At 36.0% G+C, this 26410-nt stretch overlaps 1 protein-coding gene and 1 long non-coding RNA gene across 7 annotated transcripts in view; one reads left to right on the top strand and one right to left on the bottom strand.

Moving 5' to 3' along the window:
• The window catches only part of LOC121320830 (filamin A-interacting protein 1-like), a 92379-nt gene that overhangs the window by 15428 nt on the left and 50541 nt on the right, over window positions 1–26410 (bottom strand). Inside the window, exons 1-2 of one of the 6 annotated variants that reach the window (XM_041259513.1) lie at window positions 4650–4711; window positions 3604–3637 (exon numbers count right to left, since the gene is read on the bottom strand). The exons of the other annotated variants lie outside the window; for them this stretch is intronic. The gene's annotated coding sequence lies outside the window, so the exon portion shown is untranslated. Of the gene's footprint in view, window positions 1–3603; window positions 3638–4649; window positions 4712–26410 lie in introns of those variants that run through there. 6 annotated transcript variants of the gene reach the window in all.
• On the top strand, window positions 14699–26271 carry LOC121320831. Its single transcript, XR_005950884.1, has 3 exons — window positions 14699–14861; window positions 23212–23373; window positions 24389–26271. It is a non-coding gene; the product is annotated as an uncharacterized LOC121320831 (long non-coding RNA).

Raw genomic sequence — 26410 nt, forward strand, 5'->3', positions numbered from 1 at the left:
CTGCAGGAAACACTGCCTGGCTGGATAGGAGGGATGTTATAACTTGTAACTGACGTTATTCTTCAGATGTCACATTGGCATGAAATGATCCTATAATTAATAGTTTCTTACCCCTCCCTGTCTGTTCTACTGCATTTGGAGGAATTCCCCTTATTCCAAAGGCAATTAATAGACTGGCTAAATAAACAGATGCATTATCTTTACTCAATAATTCCATATACTATACTTTAGAAGTGCACATTATGTCAGAATATCAGGGTGGGTTTTCATTGGTATCATATGTCATTTACGGATAGTTTTATGCTTAGTTAATAATCTGTATAGATCCCTGGCTTGGTGATGAAAAATGCAGTGGAACTCTTCTTACCATGAGGAATACTTTAAAGCATATGAGTTTATACCATCAAGGGTTTAATCTTCAATTATGAAATGAAAAACTTAACAGGCACAGTATTCTAAAATGGCACTTTTGGGTAATTTTTTTTCTTTTTTTTTTCTTTTAAATACTACCGTGTCTGTAACTTTGCTGATACAAGTTAATCTTGTATTTAAAAATGTTAACAGATAGTCATCTTTCACTGTAACAGATCAGATTGTTCTGTAGACATCTTATATATACACACATATATATATACTGTGTATGTATATACATATATATTCAAATATATATATAATAATATAACATATATATGATATATATCTAATATATATATATATATCTATATATATAGTATATATATATATATATATATATAATATATACAGGAATATATACATACGTTTGATTAACAGGGTCACTATACATACGTTAATTAACTTTTAGTGGGGATTTCCGTTTCTACTCTTTTAAAATACATTTTTCTTTCATTAGAAAAAAGTGCTACCAGTATGTGTTACTTTTGCATGATATGTCATATTACTTGGCAACCCCTCACTCAAGATTAAAATGTATCATTCTATCACAGTCGTTAAACACAGGAAGCATTTCATCCTTAAGCGGGGTAGAATTTGTCAAAACATTTGTCAGATAAGCTTGTCGGTCATGGGCACTGATCCTGATTTCATTTATTTATTATTCATTTTTGATATGAGAAATGTAACCTCCTGGGTAATTAGGACTTGTTTTTTATCTGTCTTGCAGTCTTGCAATATGCTATGATGGATTGAGAAACTACAAAAATAGAAGACAGTGGAATACAAATAAAGCAGGAATGGAAACAGAAAACAAAATTAGAATGGCAATAAAAAATAAACCCTAACCACAACAACCGTTTTTCAGCACAGCTCTGAAACAGAAACCGTTTCAGCACGGCTCTGAAACAGAAACTGCTTATGCACAAGACAGTGCAAAGGCCACGTAGCTATTAAATATTTTCATGTTGACAAAGTCAGTTGTCTAGTTGTTTTTGTTTTAACCTACTGGATGTGCTATTGTTGCTGTTCCTGATCGATTTCCGTTAACTCTTCTCCTTTCACAACTGAAAAGACGAGCAAGACTGCTCAATAGAAATTATACCAAAGAGCTGTAGACACAAAACAGATGTTGGAAGCCTTCTGTGGAACTATTGTAGAAGTGATTCTATTATTATTATTATTATTATTATTATTATTATTATTATTATTATTATTATTATTATTAATTTTCTGTATAAAAATAATAAAATAATTCATGAATGAGCTGTGTTGTCTTGCCATTTCTGTTTGTACTTATTTTGTTAATTTGCGTCAGACATTTTAACCTTGGTACTTGGTGTTTGCAGATTGAATTGTATGGCAACATTTTTTAATAAATAAAAATATATGTTCAATAAATGTTAACCTGCTTGTGGCAAAACAACCAATTTTCATTGTTTGTCAGATAACCTAACTAAACTGTTGTTCAGTACGTGCATCCTAGTCGGGTACCAGTTTGAATGATCTAGTGAGGCTATATTTATACATTAAAGATTATTTCTGGCCTAGTAAGGAAACATCTTTTACCTTTTTCTCATATGTCATATTTTAGAACCAAAACTGTGCCTCAGTGCTGCTCCAGAAGTCATTTTAAAAGATCAATGTGCATGGAATGAGAAAGCAAGCCATGAGATGAGATACTGTAGCACCGGTGTAGTGTTAGAAAGTGGTACATGTACCAAAACTTTACCTGTGTAATGTCAGAAAGTGATACGTTGTCACATTGAAAGTAGTACACTGTCAGATTTTGGTACAGGTGCAATCATGCGATCTGATTGGTGTTTTCCTATTGCCAAACAGAGGGACATTTTACCATTAATTATACATAATTTTTTGCAAACTCAAACTGCAAACAATCCATTTCTCTAAAAAGAAACACAATTAACGACGAACAAGACAAAATGAGATGTCCACCGCTAAGTTGCACAAGTAAAAAAAAAATGTACATGACCCAGTGTATTGTATATGATAAATATTCACATACTAACAACAAAGTAAACGACTGGAAAATCTGATAAATTACATTTTAAAAAGATAACATACCAGATTTGAATGAGCACTTCCCTGCTTTCTCAGCAGAAGTTATTTTAAGCATTGTTCAGGCATGCACGAGCAAGCGCAGTGTGTTGCGTACCATTTTTTACCGCGTACCTGAAAATAAGACAGTAGCGGGCCCTGTTCAAGTCTAATCTCACGAGTCACGGAAGAAATGCTTTTGGACACTGAACTCCTGAAGACCGGATTGTGTTGCTGAATATTAAAAATGTACCAAGAAAGATTAGTTTTTTTTATTATTATTTATTTATTTATTTTTAAAAGCATACTGAATAGCTTTGACTAGGATGTAACTGTTTTATTTAAATGCACCAACTTGTATTTACATAAGTCTATATAATTTAATAGACTGCTTTCCCCTGGGACCCCTTTTATATCTCTGCATACTTAAGTAAAAAAAAAAAAAAAAGAAGTCTGAATTGTTTATGATTTTTTTTATCAGCATTACCAGAGCAAGCAATTTTCAAAAGAGAGATCCAAATTTAGAAACATCAGTTGTGCAATATTGTTCAGGTAATATTTACAATTTAACACCAACTGTGATTGTAATTGACTGGTCTTATCTCACCGTGTGTCCTCACTCTGTTTGCTTTGTACGAAAAGCATGGCTCAACATTTGTAATGAGTTCAGTGTGCAGACAGCACTTATAAACAGAGGCAAAATTTGTCGCTTCTGAAGTGGGTAGAGTTTTGAAATTGCTTCCTATGGCAGTAGATATAGTGAACAGTAAACACAGAGAACCATCAATCAGCGGAGACGAGGAGAATAAACCTTTTGCCTGATAATGCAAACAAGGGTGAACGTGGCAATTTTCTAGTCAGCACTTTTCATTGTCTCCGGAGATCTGATTTACGGTTTCCATGTGTCTGAGAGGGTTAGATACCAAACTTATTTAATTATTTTTTCTGATGAATGCTTTGATTGAAGGTTAATGCTTTTGTACAGGTTTAAACCTTTAAACAAACATGTGAAAGTTATATATACACATCCCAACACATGCACATCTGTGGTCTGCCTTTAATAAGCACGGTTTCTGATGCTGGGTTCAGTAACAACATCGGTCTCCTTGACTAACAGCAATTACTCATACTTACGAATTTATGACTTCGTGTTTGAGATTATTGAAGGCTGAAAAAGAATATATTTCAGTAAAACAACTGTACAGTGCCATTCTTTTTATTTAGTACCTGAGAGATCAGTTGCCTGCATTTATTTCACTGCACATGTTTCACTGTCCAAAAGTACTGAGACCTGTATTATCATAAAACAAAACAAAACAAAAAAAAAAACAGTACCTCTGGTCTCTATTTCATTTAAATAAACTGCTTACAATTAAATTTTGAGTTGCCTAAGGAAAACGCTTACAAAGCAGGGAAACTTGTGCAGTAAGTACCAGTCTAACTTTAACAGCTTGTTACTGCTGTACATGATCTTTATGTTGTGTTTATGAAACGGTGAGACAGCAGTATGTCTGGTAATTTTACCTGGTATGAGCAGAAATTATAGTTAATCTTAAGGTGGGTATAAGTATTGTACTACTTTGTCATATAGCTATGCTTAGGAATTTACTAATTATACTGTAAAATAAGAAAGCATTAGCCGAAATGCTTGTCAACCTCCCAAAAAATTGTGTAAACGAATGCCAACATATGACACATTTTGCTGTCTTTTATTCTATTCTGATGCATATTGTGACAGTAAAGAATCAAACTAAATATTAAAACAAAAAAGAAAACCTTTTTTTAAATGGGCTTTAAGCTTCTTAAAAAGATGAACCATGCAGCGTCTTACAAATCTCTCATGTAATAGATGGTGTTTTCTTTTTTATTACTAAAGGAATGCCAGCCACTTAAACTTACTTTTAATCAGTTTGGTCTTATGGTACAGTGTTCTTTAACATGTTTAACATAAGTGTTCAACATAAAATATATTGTGTGTGTGGTATTCTTACACAGCACGATGAAAAAACTGCCAAAGTTTGTCTGCCACATGCAAATATTTATTTACTAATACCGTGAATACAACAAAATTTACACATTTCAGTGTTAAAAAAAGGATTGCGTTGCCTAAGTGAACTTTAGTTTGAAGAACTTTTAATCTAGAAAAATATTTAGTAATAATAATAAATAATTTCCTGTACCTGTAGCATGCGGTAGAATTTGCCCATTGATTCCTCTTATCACTGCAATGAAGGAGTTCGCTCTACAGGCATCCTAGATGTGCACATTCCAGCAGTAAGACCTAACAATGAGAGATGGGCTCTTTGCATGGCCAAAGCCTATGGAGCATTACATCATCATCATTTCCTTATATGGAGCTTTATGTTGTACAGCCTCTAGTGTGTGTGTGTGTATGTGTGAGAGGGAGAGTCTGTGCCTGACCTGACTAGTGTTCTGTCTAAATAGCCAGAACTCTGAAGAAACAAATAACTCCACTTTGGCACAAGGTGATGTTAAAACAGTTTAAGAAATAACTCATTTTGTCTGCTCTGTTTCTCAGCCAGGAAGAATGCGCGGAAGGCTTGAGTTACAACATTTCCTTTCTGTTATTGATAGTAGAAAGTCATTAGCTGCCCCCCCTTCTGTCTCTCCCTCCCTCCTCTGACCCCTCCAAAAAAGTTTTCTTGACTTTTCTAAGAAAACCGTGTATTACAGTAAAGTAGTTGTGTGGAGGTCAGAGCATTGTAAAGCAACTATGTTATACAAACTAGAAACTCTTGTGTAAAAGTTTGCCTGGGGACAAACTTTAGTTCAGGGGGGTGGGGGCTGTGCCTCCTCTGAGGATTGTTCTTTATTTCTGGATGAGGTCATTGTTCAGCAATGCCAAATGTTTAGTGAAGGGAAGGCCAGATGAAAAATGAGGTGTTCACATAGGTCACCAATAATAATAATAAAAATTTAACAAATCATTCCCTCTCCTAACTAGTAAGGGTTCTCTTTAGGGCTTTTTGGAATTTAAAAGACGTATGCGTCTACCTACAGTTTACACTACCGGAGCTAAAGCCTATGTGTTAAGCTGGCATGTGATGCAATATCTCCTTTTACAGCAGGAATTCATTATGTTTGTATAAACCACCTTTTTTTTTTTTTTTTTTTTTTTTTTGCTGATTTCTCAATTTAATAGTCAGTTGCTCATTTTAATTGCCTATACTTTTACTTCTAACTTGCATACTGGTAGTTTCAATTTGACCAAATGCTTTATCAAAGCTAGATTTTTCAGCCTAAGAAATATAAAGGTTGAACTGAGGTTGTGTACATTGTATATTTGGAGTACTTAAAAGTGAAAGTTGTTGCTTTTTTATTTTTTATTTTCTTTCGTTGTTTCCTGGTTATTTAAGGTTGCTAAGGTTATTTTTTCTGTTTTTGGTGTACATTTGGTGTAGATGAAAATGTATTATTTTTAGGAACATGTATAAATACTGTTTATTAGTAAATAATGTACTACTAAATACAATGGTAAAAAAAATAAGGTTAGCCGACATACCTGAAATTACAGTACAGAGGCTTGAAGGTTTTAGAAATCGGTGTGCAAAACTGTTTTATTGCATGTTTTTGTGTATGCCCTGTATAGTTTTATGTAGTTTGTGTGGAAGCACGTTTATAGTTTTAATGAAATAATTGTGCAATACTACAATTTCCATTACATTACCTCAGAGGCCGTCTTGTCAGACAAAAACATGAAGTGACACCCCACATGCACAATTGAATTTAAAGACTTGTCTCTACTCATCAGTGTACTCACTTGTCACCAACTTTAAATGATATAAGCTCTCCCCTTTGAGAGGTAAAGCCTTTGAAGGTAATGCATAAATATTACCATGAATAAATACTAACATGAAATCTGATTCTCTTAAAACAAATGTGCAGACAATGAAAAGGGGAGGAGGCGGCATTCTGGTATAAAACTAAAGAAACAGAAAGGCATATAACACTCGGGTGGAAATGTAGCCCTTCATGCTGGTTTGGATTTGGTTTGTATTATTTCTGTCTGCCAAGGGAAGGAAACATTAATGCAGAATTATATTGATTTAATAATTCTTTATTACAGTTTTTTCATAGTTTTAGCATTTTTGTTAAATTAATAGTGTAAAACTTAAAGAGAAATTTGACAGAATACCCTTTATTTTGGGGAGCATGTGCCTGTCGTTTTACTTGGGGATGTGTTAAGGGAGGAACGGAATGTGGCTTCAGCTGGATTGGAGACGTCTCAGATAGCTTTGCATCTAAGGAAATGGCTGAACAGAGTCCACCTTCTAGAGTTATTTTATACAGTAGAGAAGCACAAGGCATTCAAGTTTCATGACAATGAGGAACTTTGTTTTATAACTAAACACTGACTGCCACTGGAAGTTTTGCTTTATAAAAAGTCATTTCAGGCAGTAACTTACAATACATATATACATAATTTGACTTTAACTTAATCAACATCAACAGAAATTGCATTTTCAAGAGGGTATAAAGTATGCATGCTTGTTTAATTTTGGACAGATGGGAAGGCGTTCAGCTCTCCCTAGAGACTGGTGTTTATTGTAAATAACTATCCACAGAGAGGCTGATTATCTGACATGAATGACATCACCAAACTGCCGTACCATAATTGGCTCCATATGATATTTCACGGTGCTCCATGATATTTACACCAGAGAGAATGTATGAGGATGGATATTCCCTAAAGCCGAGTCTGTTAACTGGCAATGAAGGTGTTTTCTTGAGCACATAGAAAATGTATAATAGGCACCAAGAAAGTGTATATGTATATGAATATTTTTTTACTCATTTCCCAAACCACTTAAGGTTTTTGAATGTGTTTATAATAAACCAGGAATATAGTAATCCCACTTAGAGGTTAAAGAACAGCAAGCAGTTCCCAGGACCTTTTTTGTCATTTTGTAAAATGGCTGGTCCTGTTAACCTGACTGTTTCTTAAAATTGATGAAGTTGACACTATAAAAAGTCATGTAAACGACAGTTTTCCGAAAACGTATCAGAAAATTCTGAATGTGAGTTTTTGGAAAACATCACGTAGAATATTCCAGTTGTATTTTGAAAAATAACTTTTGTAAGTAATTTTTGTCATGTAAACATGCTTTCCAGAAAACCTATTCTGGTAGTCTATTGCATTCTCTCTGTTGTGTGTGTGTGTGGTGAGTTTGCCTGCACTTTACTGTTTCTCTCTCTCGCATGTGTGTTGCAAGTTTGCCTGTGTGTATGGAGGAGCAAGACCTTTTGACTTGTAAGTTTTTTGGGAGAGAGGTAATAAAAAGAGCTGTTTTAATTGCTGTTAAAACCAGCCCTGGTGTCCTGCCTTTTCTGCACTGCCAGTGGAAACCCAGCACACAGTCGCTACATTGTACTGAGGTGTCAGTGCTAGATAATGGGAAGCCCTTGCTTTAGAAAGCGCTGCAGAGTGTTCTGCATGTGCTGTTAATAAAAAGGAAATATGTTTCCCCCTTTATTTGGTGTGGACTCCCACATAGAGCCTTGTGGCAAAGGCTATAGTGTTTGTTCCGGTTTCCATGTACACTCATATTGGAAACATCCTCACAAAGAAGTGCCAATTCATCATCCTTAAAACAGATTTTCTTCTTCTTCTCTTTTTTTTTCTTTTTTTTTTTGACAGATTCACTAGATTTACACACCCACTCTGGTATTATGCCCCTTCCAGTATACGATAGTGCCCGTCAACCAAAGCCTGCTCTGCCTTCTTCACTCCTGGAGAGAACACTGCAGTTGTTCCTCAAATTCTTAAAAGTTGATTTTAATTATTTTTTTTGGGGGGGGGGGGGGGGGGGGGGGGGGGGCAGATAAGCCAACAGGACACTTGTACAGGTAGTTTTAAACTTCAAATGGCTTTCCTCTCTGTCCAAGAGAAGGGACCTGTTGACCTTGGCTGCTCCCGTGTGAGAGGGGTGGGAACTTGCCAGAATTTGCTTCCCTTCCTGGTTCTCTGCTCTGATTTGCCCTGGCACCGGTGTGTTCAGTCAGACTGAGCTGTCTAACACATGACATCATTTCCTTTTGTTTTTCAGCTGACTGGCTTGTTTCTCTTTTATAATTTGTGTTACAGGACAGCACCAGTGATGTGATGTATGGACAGCTTGTTCCTTTAATTTTGTACAGCTTCCCCCCAGGAGAACATTCTTCAGCTGTTTTCTTTTAACATGTATTCCAGTGAAGCTCTGTTGATCCCTGTCTGGTGAAAGATTCTAATTGTCTGAGGAATAAGATTATATTGCTTTGGGCTTGCATTACAACTTTCATAGATATTTTTAAAATAAGCAAAAATATGTATAACTTTTTTTACTTTGCTCAGTCAGATCTGGGGCCTACTGTATTTAAGGGTGCCTAATACACTTCACTGGGAATATTTACAAAATAAAGCAAATATAAAATATACTTATTCTGTAAGAGTCACTGATTATAACAGGGAGACCTCCAGGGAAACTGTTCAGGACAGAATGTTAGGGTGAGCCCCAAGTCTAATTCAAACTAAATCCACACACAGGCCTTAGTCTTGACTGAATGGGGGAAATAGTCTTTTATGATACAAAACAATCTCTGTTTTGTTGGGCTGTGGGAAATAGTCTTTTATGATACAACACAATCTCTGTTTTGTTGGGCTGTTTTTAGACCGTGTGCGTAACTACATTCTTGTTCATCTGCACCAGAGAGTAAGTTTCTAAAAGACAGCACTGAGTACCAGAATACACACAAACGCAAACATTTTGACAAATGATTCATCAACTTTTGGCCGACCACATAACCCACAAGAGAAATTAGGGTTCTGTGTCACGAAGATATGCCATTCATATAGAACAAGGGAAAAGCCCAATATTGATTGCAAACTGAAACATAAACAACCTAATGGGAATCGAGGATTGGCCCGGAGAGCTGAAGTCTGCTGTGTGGAAGCTGCAAATGTGTTCTTATTTATGGGACAAACAAAGCCACTGCAGTGTGATGTGGACAGCAAGCATTCGACTAAAACTCTAAACAAAACCCTTCCAACCAATGACCTGCCTCACAGGCTCTCAAAGTAAATATTCAGAAGTAGACTTCGATGCCTTGGAGCAACCATGAGTTTTAAGAAATTCTGGACATTTAAACTTTACAGTGGGCTGAACTGCAGTGATGGGATCCATCAGTGAACCTGTGTGCCGTTCAGAGGGCCTGTGCCCTGCCTGGCTAAATGAATTGGAGGATTGTATTTATTTTTCTCTCTGCGACATTTGTTAGTGTAAGTCTTTTACCGGCTGTAATTTTATACTGCCTAAGGAAAGATGGCATAAGTTCCAAATGCTGTGAGAGTGCATGTGGTACACAATTAACTGAGCCATGCTGGGCATAAGAATTGCAGGAGTAGTGGCAATATATCTTGATTTGTTTATCTGCAGTATGCATTTCTTTGCCTGTGTGCATTGTTTATTATCAGAAAGCCGTTATACAGTAGTACCGTGACTTTTAGCTTCTTTTTGACAGTAGTTGAAATATTTTGTTACTTTTTTTTTTGTACCTCTGTCTTCCAGGGTAGGGTTCAGGCTATAAAAATGAAAGCTAAGTAGTACAAGAAAATAATAGGTGCTACTAATGAAAAGAAGGCCATCCATACAGTTGTATGCAAAAGTTTGGGCACCCCTGGAAAAAATGTATGCTACAATGAATCTTTCAGTGAACAGAAGTTGACCTGACCGCTACATGGTACAAAGTTAAACATGACACCTTTCTGCAAATTTTAATACAGGATTACTATTTATTTGCATTTATTACAGATTCAAAATAATAAACAAAAGTGAACATGGCATGTGCAAGGTTTGGGCACCCTGTCACTTAATACTTGGTAACACCTCCTTTGGCAGATATAACTGCTTCCAAACGTTTCCTGTAGCCAGCTAAGAGTCTTTCTATTCTTGCCTTTGGAATTTTTTCCCACTCTTCCTTGCAGAACTCTTCCAGCTCAGAAAGATTCTTGGGTCTCCTTGCATGCACTGCATGTTTGAGATCTCCCCACAGATTTTCAATAATATTCAAGTCTGGGGACTGTGACAGCCATTCCAAAACCTTTCTCCTTCTTTCTTGTAAATATTTCATGGTTGATTTTGAGGTATGTTTTGGCTCATTGTCTTGCTGAAATGTACAACCTCTTTTCAGCTTCAGTGTAGACTGACTTTAGGACATTAGCTTCTAGGATTTGTTGATATTTAGTTGAATCCATTCTTCCCCCCACCCGCACAATATTTCCGGTTCCACTGGCTGCCACACAAACCCAAAGCATAATAGAGCCACCCCCGTGCTTAACAGTTGACAAGGTGTTCTTTTCTTGAAAAGCTTCACCCTTTTTTCTCCAAACGTACCTTCTTTGGTTGTGACCAAACAGTTAAATTTTCCTTTCATCAGTCCAAAGCACATATTTCCAAAAAGCTTCAGGCTTGTCAAGGTTTTCTTTTGCACACTTTAGATGCTGACTTTTGTGATGAGGTCGTAGAAAAGGCTTCCTTCTTACAACTCTCCCATGCAGATCCTTGTTGTGTAAGGTACGCTGTACTGTGGACTTGTGAACAACTACTCCAGTGTCAGCTAAACTGTTCTGAGGGTCCTTTGCAGTGACCTGTGGGTTCTGTTGAGCAGATCTGATCAGTTTTCAGGCAAGTCTATGTGATATATTTCTTGGTCTTCCAGATCTCGCCTTGGCTTTAACCGTTCCATTTAACTTCCATTTCTTCACAGTGTTTCTGAGAGTTGAAATTGCTAGCTGGAAGCGTTGAGAGAGTTTTTTCCATAGCCTTCTCCTGTTTTGTGAAAGTCAATTATCTTCATTTTCAAGTCCTCAGACATCTGCTTAGAGGAGCCCATGGTTGTTGAAACCAGGCAGAACAACCATCACAGTCTGACAGATTAGAAGGTATGAAGTTACTTCAGAGTAATAGTTCAACACTGGAATTGACTTCACCTGAGTAATTGAAGCCCTAACAAGTGAATCAACCTTTCTGGGTCTTAGTAATCATCTTTTTAAGAAGTAATTAAGAATGGTCCAAAAGGGTGCCCAAACTTTTGCACGCGCCATGTTCACTTTTGTTTATTATTTTGAATCTGTAATAAATGCAAATAAACAGTAATCCTGTATTAAAATTTGCAGAAAGGTGTCATGTAGAGGTCAGGTCAACTTCTGTTCACTGAAAGATTCAATGTAACATACATTTTTTCCAGGGGTTCCCAAACTTTTGCATACAACAGTAATATAAAGTTATTTTACTATGGGTTTCTAGCATGATATTGTACAACAGTCACAATCTTTGAAGATTAAACATTTAGTATGAACCTTATGTTCTTATGATTTTGGGAAACCAGAACATTTTAAAATCCATTTTGAGTGTTTTGTTGAAACTGCTGATAACTGAATAGGTGTCTTTATCAGATTAAAACTACGTACTGTATTTGATTATAATTGAGTAAGACAGATTTTTCATCACTATAGTATCTGTATTTATTATTTCCTTAGGATTTCCAAGTTGATGTCCCATCTAATTTCCAGCCTAAGCTGTGATTGCACACAGATGCAAGATCGTCTCAGTAGAATGGGTATAATGGTCTAGTGGTTAGAGCAAAGGACTAGGGTTAAAGAACAGGGTTTGATTCCCAGCTTGGCAATACTCTCTGTGAGCTTAAGGGTAAGCAAATCACTTACCCTTATGCCTCACCCCAGTCTATCTCTAAGATTACATAACATTGGGACAAAACCAACAAAACAGTGTCTAATGAGTCAATAGCGTTTGAAAATGGTCTAGTCATGTTAAGCTTATATTACAATTTACAGTGTATTATTTATTTATTTATTTACTTGAACAACTTCTGTAATTCTATTAATTTAAATGTTCGCCTAAAACCAGTTTGCAGCCATTCCTGCGGTCTTGTCGTTTCAAATCAGATTTTGTTAAATAAGTAAAGCCATGAGGTATTTGCAGTTCGCAGGCTTTCCCTTCTAAGCACTGGAGAATGCAGTTGGCATAAATCTAAATGACTATTCTGTAACCGAGAGTTCTTATGAACAGCTTGCATGCAAGTGACTGAAGGTATTTCAAATGCCTTTGCGTTATTGTAACGCCAAAGCGAAGCAAGCATCCGATGCATCCCAGGATGACTCTGTTTAACAAAAGTATGTTGAAATCTGTTCAGTCATTCTCTTTAATGTGGAAATGATGCCTCTGATTGCATTTTCTGGAAAAATCCAGGGGTCTTTGTAGTCTCCCTATTAAGGATAAAATATGTCTCCCTTGACACAGCATCATCATGGAAGTATTTAAGAACTGCATGCAGTGATGGGAGCTAATTTTTTTCATTGGAAACACTATTTTTAGGCTTCATTACAAGCTGTTCACAGGCAGAGTTGCACTGTGGTTAGAACTGAGAACTGCTGTAGGCACTATTTTTTTAACCATACCATATGGAGGAATAAAATAAAATGTTCCTTTTTTGATTAATTCATACGTAATCTTTTATATTGTTCCAAAAAAAAAAAAGAATACATTTTGTGCCTCAGAACTTTAATACACTGTTATGTTACAAGTCTTAACGTCTCATTTCAAAACAGTGTGTGCTTTATAAAATGTTTGACAAAGGCAGCATTGCTTTGTTTTACAGTGAGCCAATATGGTAATACTAGTATGCTTTTGTTTTGTTATTGGAAACGCATTGAGAACTCACTGTTCTAGTTTCTGTGTGATGTAATTTTTTGTACTGTGACAAGTTTAAGCTTCTCTGTGTGTATTTTGTGCAACTCAACTGTAGAGGATCATTAGTGCAAAATTAATCTATTCTAATTAGTCCTTTTTGAGTGCAGTATGATAACATCACCCAGGACACCTTTAAAAGGCATAATGTATTGTTTAGGCTTAAGTAAAATTAAAATGATAAATAAAATGATGACGTAATTCATAGTAGCTTGTCTTATGTCAAGCTGTATTAAAACTGAAATGATCAGTCCATATACAAGTCTTGTTTGGCCATCATACAGTAGTTACTATGTGTACAGACATTACATGATGCCAGGTTAGTTTACAGTTGTTCATCTGGGAAAATACAGAAAGAGATTGTAAAGTAATTTTTACCACTTTATAAACTCAGTAAATTGCTGCAAACAAGTATTATACTATACCATCTGATAAAAGTTTAGACAATTTCCTGGGGTGATAGTCCCATAAGTGATGAGTTTTGGATAAGAAATGTGAGATCTGCCTTTGCAAGAAGGCAGAGTGAAATCTGTGTGGAGATGACATCACCAAGTCCTGCAGCAGCTGTGGATGGGAGAGTTTGCAGGTTGGGGAGTTGCACAGTTGGCTTGCAAAGCCAATTTTCTTTTTGTTCTTGCCCAGACAAGTGCCTGTTTACCTCACCCAAGCATTTCATATTTGTGCTGATTGTTTTGGGGTGCCCTCAATCGTCATGCATTACTAAATCATTTTATATTCTTTATTTTTTAGTACTGAATCCCACGTCACCCAGGTAAGAAGTGGAGGCAATTGCTTATCTAGTAGTATTACAAATTTGGTCAAGGCATTTATTATTAGGAGGAACCAATGTGCCTGTCTATGTTTACCATGGCAGGATATATATATATAGTATAATATATATATTATATATATATATATATATATATATATAAAATATATATATATAACTATATATCAAACTATTATACATTATTTTCCAGCAAGAGACGTATGGTGACTTTTATTTGCTAGGCTGAGTTTGTATCCTATGGTATAACTATGGTAGTAGCAGTTTCAAATTAATTCCCAGTAAAAAATAATAATACAATATTATATGCAGCATAACTTCTCTGTGTGGCACAATGCTTCAACAAATAAAGGACTGAAAAGGCTATGCTGCAGTACTAATGGCTTGTATTGTACCGTGTAATATTATGTGTGATAAACTTGAATTGTCCTTGCTGGCATTATTGCCAGTCATTTGTGTCAACATGAACTCATTGAGTAATCGTTGTCATTTGGAGAATGTATAGAGCATTAACAGTGAGATCATAGTTTGTGCTTTTCAGAAAAAGAAAAGATACTTGTTTAACCTCAATAAGGCTTTTTATTTTTTTGTGTGTGGCTAAGACCTGTGTGTTCTTGCTTAATCCCATCCCGGGCACTAAACTGTAACACTGATGAGCTGACAAACTACATTAAATAAAATGGGTGCAGTCCAATATGCATGCCTTTTCTGTACTGCCTAGTTTGGTGGTGTAGAAGGAGCAGTGGACTAAGAACCACGGGATACCAGCTGGATTTGGAGCTCAGCCACTGCTCCTTCATGTGACTGCAGACCAGTTCCATGACCTCACTTCTACATTTATGGTAGGCCTGTTTTGAAAGTCCCACATTTACTGTAAACTGCAGCAACTGCATCTGAAACCACACTTAAGTGGTGTAAGGAAATAAAAAAAACAACAACAAAAAATATAATCACATTACAATACTAACCAAGTTTATACAGACACAATACAATTGCATTATTTACTGTAAATAAATGTGATCTTATTTTTACGTGAGATGCATTATTAGTATAGGGTGTGCTGCACCTATGTAAGCACATAATGTACAGTACGGGTAGATTGCTACAGTAGATTACTACATTACACAGTCACTGCAAAACAACCAGTGGTTTGCCTTAAATACATGTGGTGGTCATGATTTTTAGTACCAGTAATTACCACAAGTTGTCTATACAAAGTTGCACAGTGAGTGAATACGGTATGCTATAACACAGGGGAGGCTTAGTTTTTTGTTTGGAAAAAACACATTTCTGCTACTATTTATGTTTTTTTTTAACTTTCTTTACTATACAGTAATACAAATAAATAAAATAAAAAAAAAAAAACATCAATACACTGGAGATACTAAGCAAAAACATGTTTAAATTGTTGCTAATTTGCCTTTTCAATAGGCAGACAGATTTAATAATTCAATATTATTATTATTATTATTATTATTATTATTATTATTATTATTATTATTATTATATTATTTTCTAACAGCATAAACAAATCACACGATAAACAGCTGCCAAAGTAAATCTTGCTTTAAAACATTTCAGAAAATTGAGTTTTAAGTTTGACAGGCCGTATATACAGCACCATGTATTGTACAACTGAATAAATAATCTCAGAAGGGGATTAATTAGATCAAGTCAGCAATGTTTTATGCCACATAACAGTTGGCAAACAACATGAACATGGCAGAAATGAGTGGTAATCTGACTATCCAATTTGCAAGAGTGAGTTTTACAGCCTACCCTGCATGTCACACTCAGAAGAACCAGATTTAGGAGCATAAGGGATTTAAATCACAAGCAACTGCTGCATCTTAATTTGGTTTGGCGCTTCTTTTTTATTTTTATCCTGCCCAACCAGTGTTTGAAGTGTGAGGGACATGTGTCTACTCATTGGCAGGAATGTGTGATAAAAATACAGGTTTTCATCACAGATAACACTAACAAGCGAGAATATCTGGTTTTCAGGAAGTTTTATACAAGTTCTAAAATGGAATCCTCTCAATCTTCAAGCAGTGCTGGAGCCAGTATTTTTATTTTTTTTTCTTGCAAAAACTTAGGTTCCCAAAGAAGATTGATGTCAAATCCTCTGAAATGTAATGACTTCAAATGACTCACTGTAGCTCATGTCAAAACAATGTATTTTAGTAATTTGCCTGTCCCAAGAGGAGATGTTAAATATGGTGCTAAAATGCCAGAAAAATAAAACGGAGAACTCTGCGATTCGGATTACAGACGTCTTGGGCTACCTGCCAGCACTTTTGATAAAAGTTTAGCGTTGAAATTAGACCTGTCTTCGCACTGACATTGAGACTGCCCAGTTTACTTTGTTTGTAACCCGGCTTTATAGCTTCTTAAATTAAATAGACTTGCACATAAGTTTGACTGTACTCCCTTGTTTAAACAATTTATATAACATTGTAGTTCTGCGATCTAGATTCCTTGGTCATGTTATCTAGTATATTTCTCATGAGAGTCTGATGTTTGTCATATTTTGTCTTTACGTATACTAGACTACAGAAGATATTTTTTTAACAGAGAAAAAAACTAAACGAGTTGTTACTAATTGCGAGAAAATGTGTGTTACATTTTGGGGATTTAATCAATTAGATTAGTAGTGCAGGTTAACTTATATAGTGTGTGTATGTGTATGTGTATGTTACATATATATATAATATATATATAATAGATATATATATATATATATATATATAATATATATATATATAATTTTTAAACTTATGAACAAATTTAGAATCTTTAATAAAAAAATAAATCTATTTTAAAAAATAAAACTACTCTCCTCAATTTGAACTTGTCCTAAGTTATAATATTTCATACACGTTGGAGAAAAAAAAAAAAAAAACAACCCTATTTTCAAGTTAATATTTTCTTTTTTTTGTTTTTTTGCTTGCTGGAGTAAGAAAAGGTATTTAAATAAGGAGGATGTCTAAACTCATTTCACTGTTAGTCTCGACATTCCAGCACACGTCGCACTCCTTGTTGTTTTATCATTATACACAAACGCTTTCAAAAGAAGTCAAGGTTGCACAAAGATCCTGGGCCCTACGTCAAGCATGGTTCACCACTAAGGTCTTTATTTTATACCCTCTACAGTATGCTCCTTTTGTGGGGCCTGTTGGTTATTGGTTCTAGTTATTTGCACATACTTCTTTATCAGTCTTTATCAGCCGTTCTGGTTCAGAATCGAATATCATCAAGGTGGTTGCAATGTGGTGGAAACTTTAGGAGCAGATGTTTAGTTAGAATCGCTTTGGAAGCCACACAAGTTTAATGGAATCATTGTTACTGAGCACTTTTGATTCAGTTTTGAGTTCTACTCTAAAATCTAGGTGAATTCCTATTGTTCCTTTTTGTTGTTTTACACAGCTAGGTGTATGGCTTGATGGTGTTACAAAAAACACAGTATTTACCGTTTCCATCTGCAGTACCTGGCATGCTATACTAGTATCATATATTCTACCAAATAAGTGAAAGTAAAGTACCAAAATTGTCTTTTTTGTAAATGTTAACCTATTCATAGACCAGGGGTTTTCAACCTTTTTTTTAAACTGTACCCCTTCTGTCTGAAGTTTTCAGCTCAAGTACCCCTTTACAATTTTCACTTGACTGAATGACGGTTCTTTTTTACATGTTTTATTTAATATATAATTTGTCACAACAGTTTGTGGGTTTTGGACAGAATACCAAAAAGTACTGCTTAATACTTAATACTTTTAATTTGTCTTTGGACGCACAAAATTAAAAGACAGTATTTGAGAAACACTCATATTCATGGTTTATTCAACTTATCATAAATAAAACAAAACGGTCTGTGCTTTAAAAGTTAATCACATTACCATTTACTTGCCATCTCAGCATAATTATGTGCCATTTAAAATGTTTACAATATCAAAAAATGTACCAAGATACAGCTATAATAACTAACATTCATAAACTGATTTTTTAAATTAAAGCCAAACGGATTTGGCATAACTGTTACTTTGCACTTTCTGTACTCTTTTGTTTTCTTCCTTTGTTTTTCTTTTGCAAGTAAGAAATGTATCCATTTCAACCAGCTGCTATTGCTGTTACTAAAAATGCAGCCGTGCCAAATAAATAGAACAAAAACCGTCAAAGCATGAATATTGTGATTATTATTTATGTTTACTGGAGCATTTATATGTCTAAAATGCTGAAATGCTGGGCTTCACTGATTAGTATTCAATTGTACGACAAGCTGAAAACAGCCAAGTTTAATGAGCAGCACAGAGCGCTCTCTGTAGGCAGAATCACCAGACTAATATATCAGAGTGGCAACCCACTCAATCAAAGTCACAGATGCATACAGGTGGAAAGTACGACTGTGATACATTCTGTGGGTTTTGTGTTTTTTTCATCTGCGGTTCACTTTGAGCTTCTAAACAAAAGAGAGATATTTATGTGCAGTGGTTTAGAGATAATATATAATACCGTCAAAAAAAAAAATAATATATATATTTTTTTAAACTAATTTTTATTTGCATTTCTGAGTCGTCCTGCGTATCAACTATTACTCTTAGAAGTACCCCCAGGGGTATGCGTACCACCTGATATAGACTATTTTATGGATTCCTGCAGCACAAAAGTGACTACATTACTGGCTTTTTTAATGAGCTTTTTGTATACTACTTGTCCTCAGCTAGTTCACCAAGTCTTTGGCTACCAACCAACCTTTGGAAAGTTTGTGAAGTCATGTGCTCTTAAGTTTTGAAACATTTCAGGACAGTGGCAGCTGATGGTGAGTTGAGGGCTAGCGGTTCAGGCACAACACAGCTTAATGAAATTAACTTAGTTAAATACTGTTTATTCCACATTTCCCCGCAAAGGCTAAAACTAATCATAATGCTTTTAGTAGGCCAGTTTAAACTCCTCAAAATGAAAAATTACAGGCGTTCAAGAAGATAAGAGATTTTAACTGGTATTCGATGCCAATTCGGTTCATAATTTGAACAGTATCTTGACAAGCAGTTGGCTGTAATTAAAAAAAAAAATAAAAAAAATAATGACCTTGCTGTTCAGACAAGCCAGCTGCTAGTTATCAGTACTTAATGTCCCAAGTTCACACTGTAGCTTCCTTCCATTCCAGTCAAAAGAAAACATTCCCATTCCAATAATTGTGGCCAAACCTTAATTTAGAGGAAGTATCAAGAGAGTGTCAGGGTCTTATTGGAGCAAAATACTGAGCAGTGAAAATGCCCACACACTAGCATGTGAACTAGACACTTTCACAAATGTCCCGTGATAGAAATCCTTTTTGTGTGTTTGTAGGGGCAGAATGGGGTACAGTTGTTCTTTGTCAAATGCAACAGTATACGGTTAATTGTCAAAGTTCCTGGGTTTAGATCTCTTCTAGCACCTAGAAAGTATTTCCTTCCATTTTTGTTATGCCAGCTTGTACTCTCTAACTACCTAAACCAATAGTTTAAAAAAAAAAAAAAAAAAAAAAAAAAACATCTTGAAATCTCAGCTAAAAATGAAGACATTTGCCATAGAACTAATGTTAAAGGCAGGTTGCATAGCCAAGTTTTTAAAGTACAATGCTATACTCACCTTTCCATTTACTGCTGCTACAGTGATGTAATGTGTGTGTGTGTGTGTGTGTGTGTGTGTATGTATGTATGTATGTATGTATGTGTATGTATGTATGTATCGTATGTACATAGTATATATATTATATATATATATATATATATATAGAATATAATATATATATCTATATATTATATCATTTAACAATCTGTAGACATCATTTAATTTGATGTTAGACATCATTTAATTGTTCGTAATCTAAAAATATATAAATTAAACGTTTGTGTTCCACAGAAGCGCTTGTAAACTAATGAAGAAACATGGCTAGAAAGTAAATGATGTCATTAATCCTGAGAGATGTGAATTGATACAGTATAAAATCTGAACTCCTCTAACCCCTTTTCAAAGGTGTTATTGCAGCCTAGGGAAAGACTTGCCTGTTACAGTGCCTACGTTGAAAGGTCGGTGACCCAGTTCATGTATTTTTAGTAACAATGGGGAACCTGTAAATTTCACTTCCCTTTAAGTGGTGTTTTATTACATTCTGATGTGTTCTTCTAATGAAAAGTCGGCTCTGTATATTTTACAGTGCACACAGAAGCTGACAACCACAAGAATTAGCAGCTAGTGGACTGACCTTTTAAAAAAAAAAAAAAAAAAAGGAAAAACCGAATGGCCACTTAATCACAAAATTTTAAAAAAGCAAACTTATTTATTTTCCAGGACATGCTGTAGTGCCTGTTTCCAGTATTCCACACTCTAGTCCTCCAGGAGTTACAAGAGCGAATATGAAAACTCCACAGCCTCAGTCTGTACCACAGCACCAGTGCCTTGTTTCCTATCCTTGTCTCGGTTTGTTTAGGCACGGTTTGCTCCCACATTCCCTACACCATAACACTGTTTGAGAGAGTAGAGACGCCAACTAGTCTGATAACTGTAAATTATCTTCTTTAATCCTGGCTATGCCTTAAAGGCTTTTCCTCGTAAATACAGAAAGTGGACTGAAGTATGTATTTTGAGGTCTAGTTAAAATCGCAGGGTGGCTAATCACAGCATTCTGTGAGGAATATGTAATGGCATTACACCATATGATGATGGCAAGGCCCGAGGCCTACGTAGAACAACTTAGATAATTTGTGAAAATTTTTTTTTTTACAACAGTGCCACCCTACTCTCAGACTGCTAGCCAAACGCTTTTGACTTCACCTGCTTTGTAATCTCCCCCACCCCCCGTCCCCCTGTTGCCCTTAATTTAATTATGAAAGGAAGTGATACAAGGTTTTGAACCTGTCAGTGTTAACCCCTCCCCCTCCCCTCTTGCACAATCACACATGCCTCTCTCGCCTTCCCTCTGTTCCAGGAACTGTGTGTTTGCTGGGTCTCCTTCTTGATTGGTTGCATGTGTGTTTATGCATTGTTAGGAACGAGCTAGCCAACAGCCCACTGGGTCTTGCTCTCACGCAAGCCAGTGGAGGCATATTGTTATTGCTGTACATGCTGTTGGTTTTTTTTTTGTTTTTTGCACATGTTAAATTACTTTTAGAATATCCAACCCTCCACACGCAAACTTAAAAGCAATCAGAAGTCACATTCAACTGGAAACTTAGGCCCCCTTATTTAATTTTTCAGTTGATTTATCCCAGAATGGGGCTATGGTTCGGGCCTTTTGACAGTCACTGTGATTTGTACTGTTCACGTAGAAAGAAGCACATACAGTATGCCTTTAAAAAAACAAAGGGAAAGACAATAGTCTTTGTACAGTGTGCATGTAAACTGTAAAGCCCACGCAGTTCTTGTTTTATTTGGGTTTCACAGTTAAATCAAATGTCTACTGAAAAGACAGTAGAAAGCATCTTGTAGCTGCAGTGTTATCCAATCGTTTTCATTTTTTTCTTTTAAATATATTGGGATTCCGCTCTGCTTATTATACTGAAATGTGTCATGATTTACTCGTTGTCATCAGACCAGCGGCCTTTGTTATCTGTTTTATTTGTATACATTCCTTGAAAGTAGTTTCTTCACCAGTATCTTAAGCCCACTCAGCTCCCCTATCAAACCTACTGCTTGCCATTACATGACTGTGAGCCAAACCGCCATGCTGTACGCAAAAGTAGGAGGCTATACGATACTCCTTTTATTTCTTAGAAAGCACACAATTATTTACACTTGGGGTCCAGATTTATGTTACAATGTTGCAAAAACTACCAGCAAGCAACTGTATTTAAGGACTCCAAAGTTTCGTATTGGACATTTAACAGAATTATTTTTTCACAAAGCAATTCACTCATTGGTGTTTTTGCATAACGTTTTCTAAAATACTGGCACTGATTGTTACAACCTTGAACCTATTTAACATACAATTACAGCCTTGAAATGAATTATATTACTGTACATCATTTTGCTGATTCTGTGTAATGAGGGATGACAAAGTGATAAAAGCCTCCCATCAGAGTTCAGTAACTACTGTAGCTACTTATAGACCTGTCTATAAAACCTGTCTATACCGTAAACCGCCAATCTGTATAATTTGGCATGAAATGAATGGTGTGATACCGTCTACAATCCCGAACCTGTCTATTCTAGAATCAGGCATGATTTTTAACTCCTCTGATTAAATCAAAGCAAATGTGATTATGCAGTCCTGTGTGTTTATATATAATTATGTTGCATAAATGTGCACGTTTCAATGAGTTTCAATACATGTTGATTGCCCAGATACTTTTATTAAAGTATGAAATTAGTTTTTGCATGTTATTTTTCATTTTATGTGTGCTATGTAATCATTTGTTGTTTTATTATAAAGCTGAATCTCTACTTTAATTTATGTCTTTCAATAGAACAATTAGAAATGATAGAAATCACTTTTTGTGTTTTTTCTGCGACTGTGCGCATCTATATCTATCTATCTCTATCTATCTCTCTCTCTCTCTCTCTCTCTCTCTCTCTCTCTCTCTCTCTCTCTCTCTCTCTCTCTCTCTCTCTATATATATATATATATATATATATATATATATATATATATGTGTGTGTGTGTGTGTGTGTGTGTATATATTCCCTAAAAGTAGTTTATGTATTCAGTCATTAATTTAAAAAACGTTTATACTGTACAAATGCTGTATATGTTGGTTCTATCCCTGGGTGGCCCACTTAATCCACTCTGTTAGTTTTTTTTTAGGTCTGATTGTTGGTTTGATTACAGCCCTGCTGCCGTTGTCTGCGGGGTGTCCATGTGAATAAGATATTGCATTCTGAAAGGCTACTGTATCCTGTGTGGCTGTTTTTAAATAAATATATAAAGTAACCTTTTCCAGGTCCAGCATGATGTCAGTTATTCCATGAGCGTTGAGATCTGTTTGATAAAGACCCTCTGGCTGTGAATAGCTGTTGCTTTGTTTAGTTCCCACAGCTGTGAAAATGGGATTATCACCTCATTATGTGTCTAGCGAGGAGCGGCGGAGTGCAGCTATTTCTGAATGCAGCCGCAGCAGCTCACATGTTCCTTCCTCTTCGTTTTTTTTTTATTGCACTTTTGTGGACTGGCATATTTTGAAGTTTTTTTTTTTTTTTTTTTTTTTTTTCTTGCAGCTACTGTAGCATTTCACAAGGGTGACTTTTGATAAAAATGGCATCTTTCTTCATCATTCTTACACGGTCCAACATACCTGTGAATGGAAGGACTGGAGGCCAGGGAACCCCATTTGACTGTTTTGACTTCAACTAACATTTTAGAGAAGAGGGGCAATACTGGTATGGAAGTGTGGTAAACCTAATAACAATTCTAACTAAATAAAGACATGTATATAGAAAGCAAAAATAATGATTTGTTGACTGCTATTTTATTGTTAAACTTCAAACAGAACAACAGTACATTTGCAGAGCAGCTGCTGTAATGTCTAATGCAATAGGCTGTGACACCAGGGGCGGAGTGCACAAAGCAGGCATAAATTACGCTGTCGCAACTGCTCACGCCGTCGTTACTACTTCCAACTTAAGTTTCACCAAAGCAGAATCATCCCTGGCGTAGTAACGACCACGTTGCGACCAAGGCGCAGCAGAGAAAGAAAATTGCCATAGTTTCACATGTTGGTCTTCGCATTCTATAAGCAAAAATGTCAAGAAAAAAAAAAATTTACTGATCATGAAATACGCACACTGCTGTCTCTATATAAAGAGAACAAGGAAATTCTTAATTCTAAGCTTAACACAACAGTAATATCTAGTCAGAAGAAGGCAGCATTCCTGCAAGGTCATCCCGTACAAGGTCATCCCGTATTTCATCTTTAAGATGAAGAAGGTTCTGTCTTGGTAATCGATCGCGCTGATAGAGCTCAAGATCATTAAGCATATCCAGTGGATTAAGTCTGTTCCTGTGACAGAGACAGAATGATCCTTGGTGATTAAATTTCCCTCCCAACCTGCAAGGACGCAGTGTAAAGGGAACAGAGTGCTCTGGACTGCATGGCTTGACAGTTCATTCCCAGGGTTAGGTGGAAGTTGGCCATCTAGAAAGGGGGCTCCACTATGGTATATTAAGTCATCGTTCCAGAGGGAAAGCGATGCGGCAGCCACGGATTGGAGGGGAAACGGCTGCACTCGCTAACCAAGGGGGCGTGACTGAAGGTACAATTAGGGGACGTAGCAAGGTGATTTGTTCCTTTGTTTATGGTTAAAAGAAACGCTGAAGGATGAAAGTAAAATAACCGTGAGTGTTTAGTGTTTGTTTGTTTTGTCAAGTCTAATTGTACTGTTTGTTATTTATTAGATGGCTGACATGATCTGGAGCTGTCGCTACAGGTCAGCACAAATACCGGAGAACACTTCAGAACTGTGCACGAGTAAATTGTATTTCACCACGAGCACTACACCACTCACTCTGGACTTGTGACTGTGTTTGTGTTAACTGTATGTGTTTAAATACTGTGTCTTATTTCGGGACTGAACCCCATGTTATTTAACTATGCATTACACATCGTATTGCCAGTCCTCCATTATTATTTACTGTTGTCATCAGACTTTGGTTTACAATTAAACCACCATTTCACCAGTACTTTGTTGTTTGTCACTGTTTTGAGCACAGCATCACCTGCACACTGCAACCCACTTTACCACAGTCCTGTATGATTCTTTTGTGACGCATTGTACGGCTGTACTGTAAATCATCAAACCAACGTATTGTTCCACCCATCTTTGGCTTTTGCTAAACTAAATATTATTTTCCGATATTCAAAGCTAATTTGATTTTAATTTAACTTTCTGCCTCTCTCCCCTATGTTATTTGCCCGTCTATGCCAGCCTTACACCTACCCCCTAGCAGGGTACAGTAACAACCCCTTTACGACCTGAATAAGTCTTACATCTGCTTGGTGCACTCCGCCCCAGGACTTGTTCAGTCAGGATGAATGAAAAGCTAAAGCACAGACTAGGTGAATGATAGTGCTACAGTGTGTAAATATCCTTTCCAAATGGTTAAAAAAAAGTAGGTAATGCAACACACACACACAAAAACACATTTTAAACATGGTACCTATGTCACCAGAATATTTAGATAGACCTTGCTTAATGTATCATACAAGTGTGATTTTAAGATCTCATGCAAGTGGTAACCATTAGGTCACACAGTAATGCATTGTCCTGGGAACACTTACATAAGACTCCCTTTTTATTTTATCATCTCACAGCAGGTCCCTAAACCTTGCTTCTTAAAGAAAATCAAACTTCCTGTAAAGTTTTGAATTGAGAATAGCATAACAGAAAACCATTATAAAAAAATATAGGGTTTGATCTAAAGGTGTAATTGCTGTCCATGAAACTGAGTTTAAATGTAAAAATAAAAACCCAATGTTTTATTCTACATAATGGTATGTTGCTTGGTTCATAGTGCTGAGACAAAGATACAGAGAGACTTGTTCAGCACACACATGATAGTGTTAGCAAGCTGTATTCCTCTCTTACAACTTTAACACTGCAGGCCTTGTTGTAACACTACCTCAGTGACAACAAGAACATTACTTGAAGAACGGTGGCTGTTTTCTCATCACGATACCAGAAGTGGTAGCTTTTTCTTATTTGATAGGATCCTACAGAAAATATTTCCAGTGACAACCTGTAGGTAACAATGTACTTTAGCTAAAGCATAATCTTTTTATTTTTCAGTCGCTGTTGGTGCATGTACTTGTCAACAGTGTTTAAGGATACCTTCTTTTTAATAAGCGTAGAGGGATGCCAACTAGTCTTAAAAAAACATTTTATAAACCAGAGGGAGAGAAAGCCTTCCTTTGTAAGTCCCTGGCAAAATGGATGATATGCTGTAGATGGCTTACTTGATGTGTGATACAAAAAGTTTCTATAGTGGGTGGAGTAGAAGCCTGCGGAGCACAGGTATAATATTATTTCATTTCATTATGGACTTCTCTGTCATAAGTCATGCTCTTGGCAAGCAGTGGTAACAAATTTGTCAGCAGCAGACAATTTATTAAAAATATTATTTCGCTAAATTAGCCAGATGTTATTTTAGGAGTTTTAAGATTTATATACAGTATATAAAACTTATAAGCACTTGTAATGTTGTGAAAGGTATAGTCATTAAACATCATACTTTTTCACTATTGATATGAAAAAATCAATGTTTTACTCGATTGTGATATGTCATAGGAGGCTGTGTGGTCCAGTAGTTAAAGAAACAGGCTTGTAACTAGGAGGTCCCTGGTTCAAATCCCAGCTCAGCCACTGACTCACTGTGTGACCCTGAGCAAGTCACTTAACCTCCTTGTGCTCCGTCTTTCGG

Source organism: Polyodon spathula, chromosome 9 (genome assembly GCF_017654505.1).
Source record: "Polyodon spathula isolate WHYD16114869_AA chromosome 9, ASM1765450v1, whole genome shotgun sequence".
NCBI classification, from domain to species: domain Eukaryota; kingdom Metazoa; phylum Chordata; class Actinopteri; order Acipenseriformes; family Polyodontidae; genus Polyodon; species Polyodon spathula.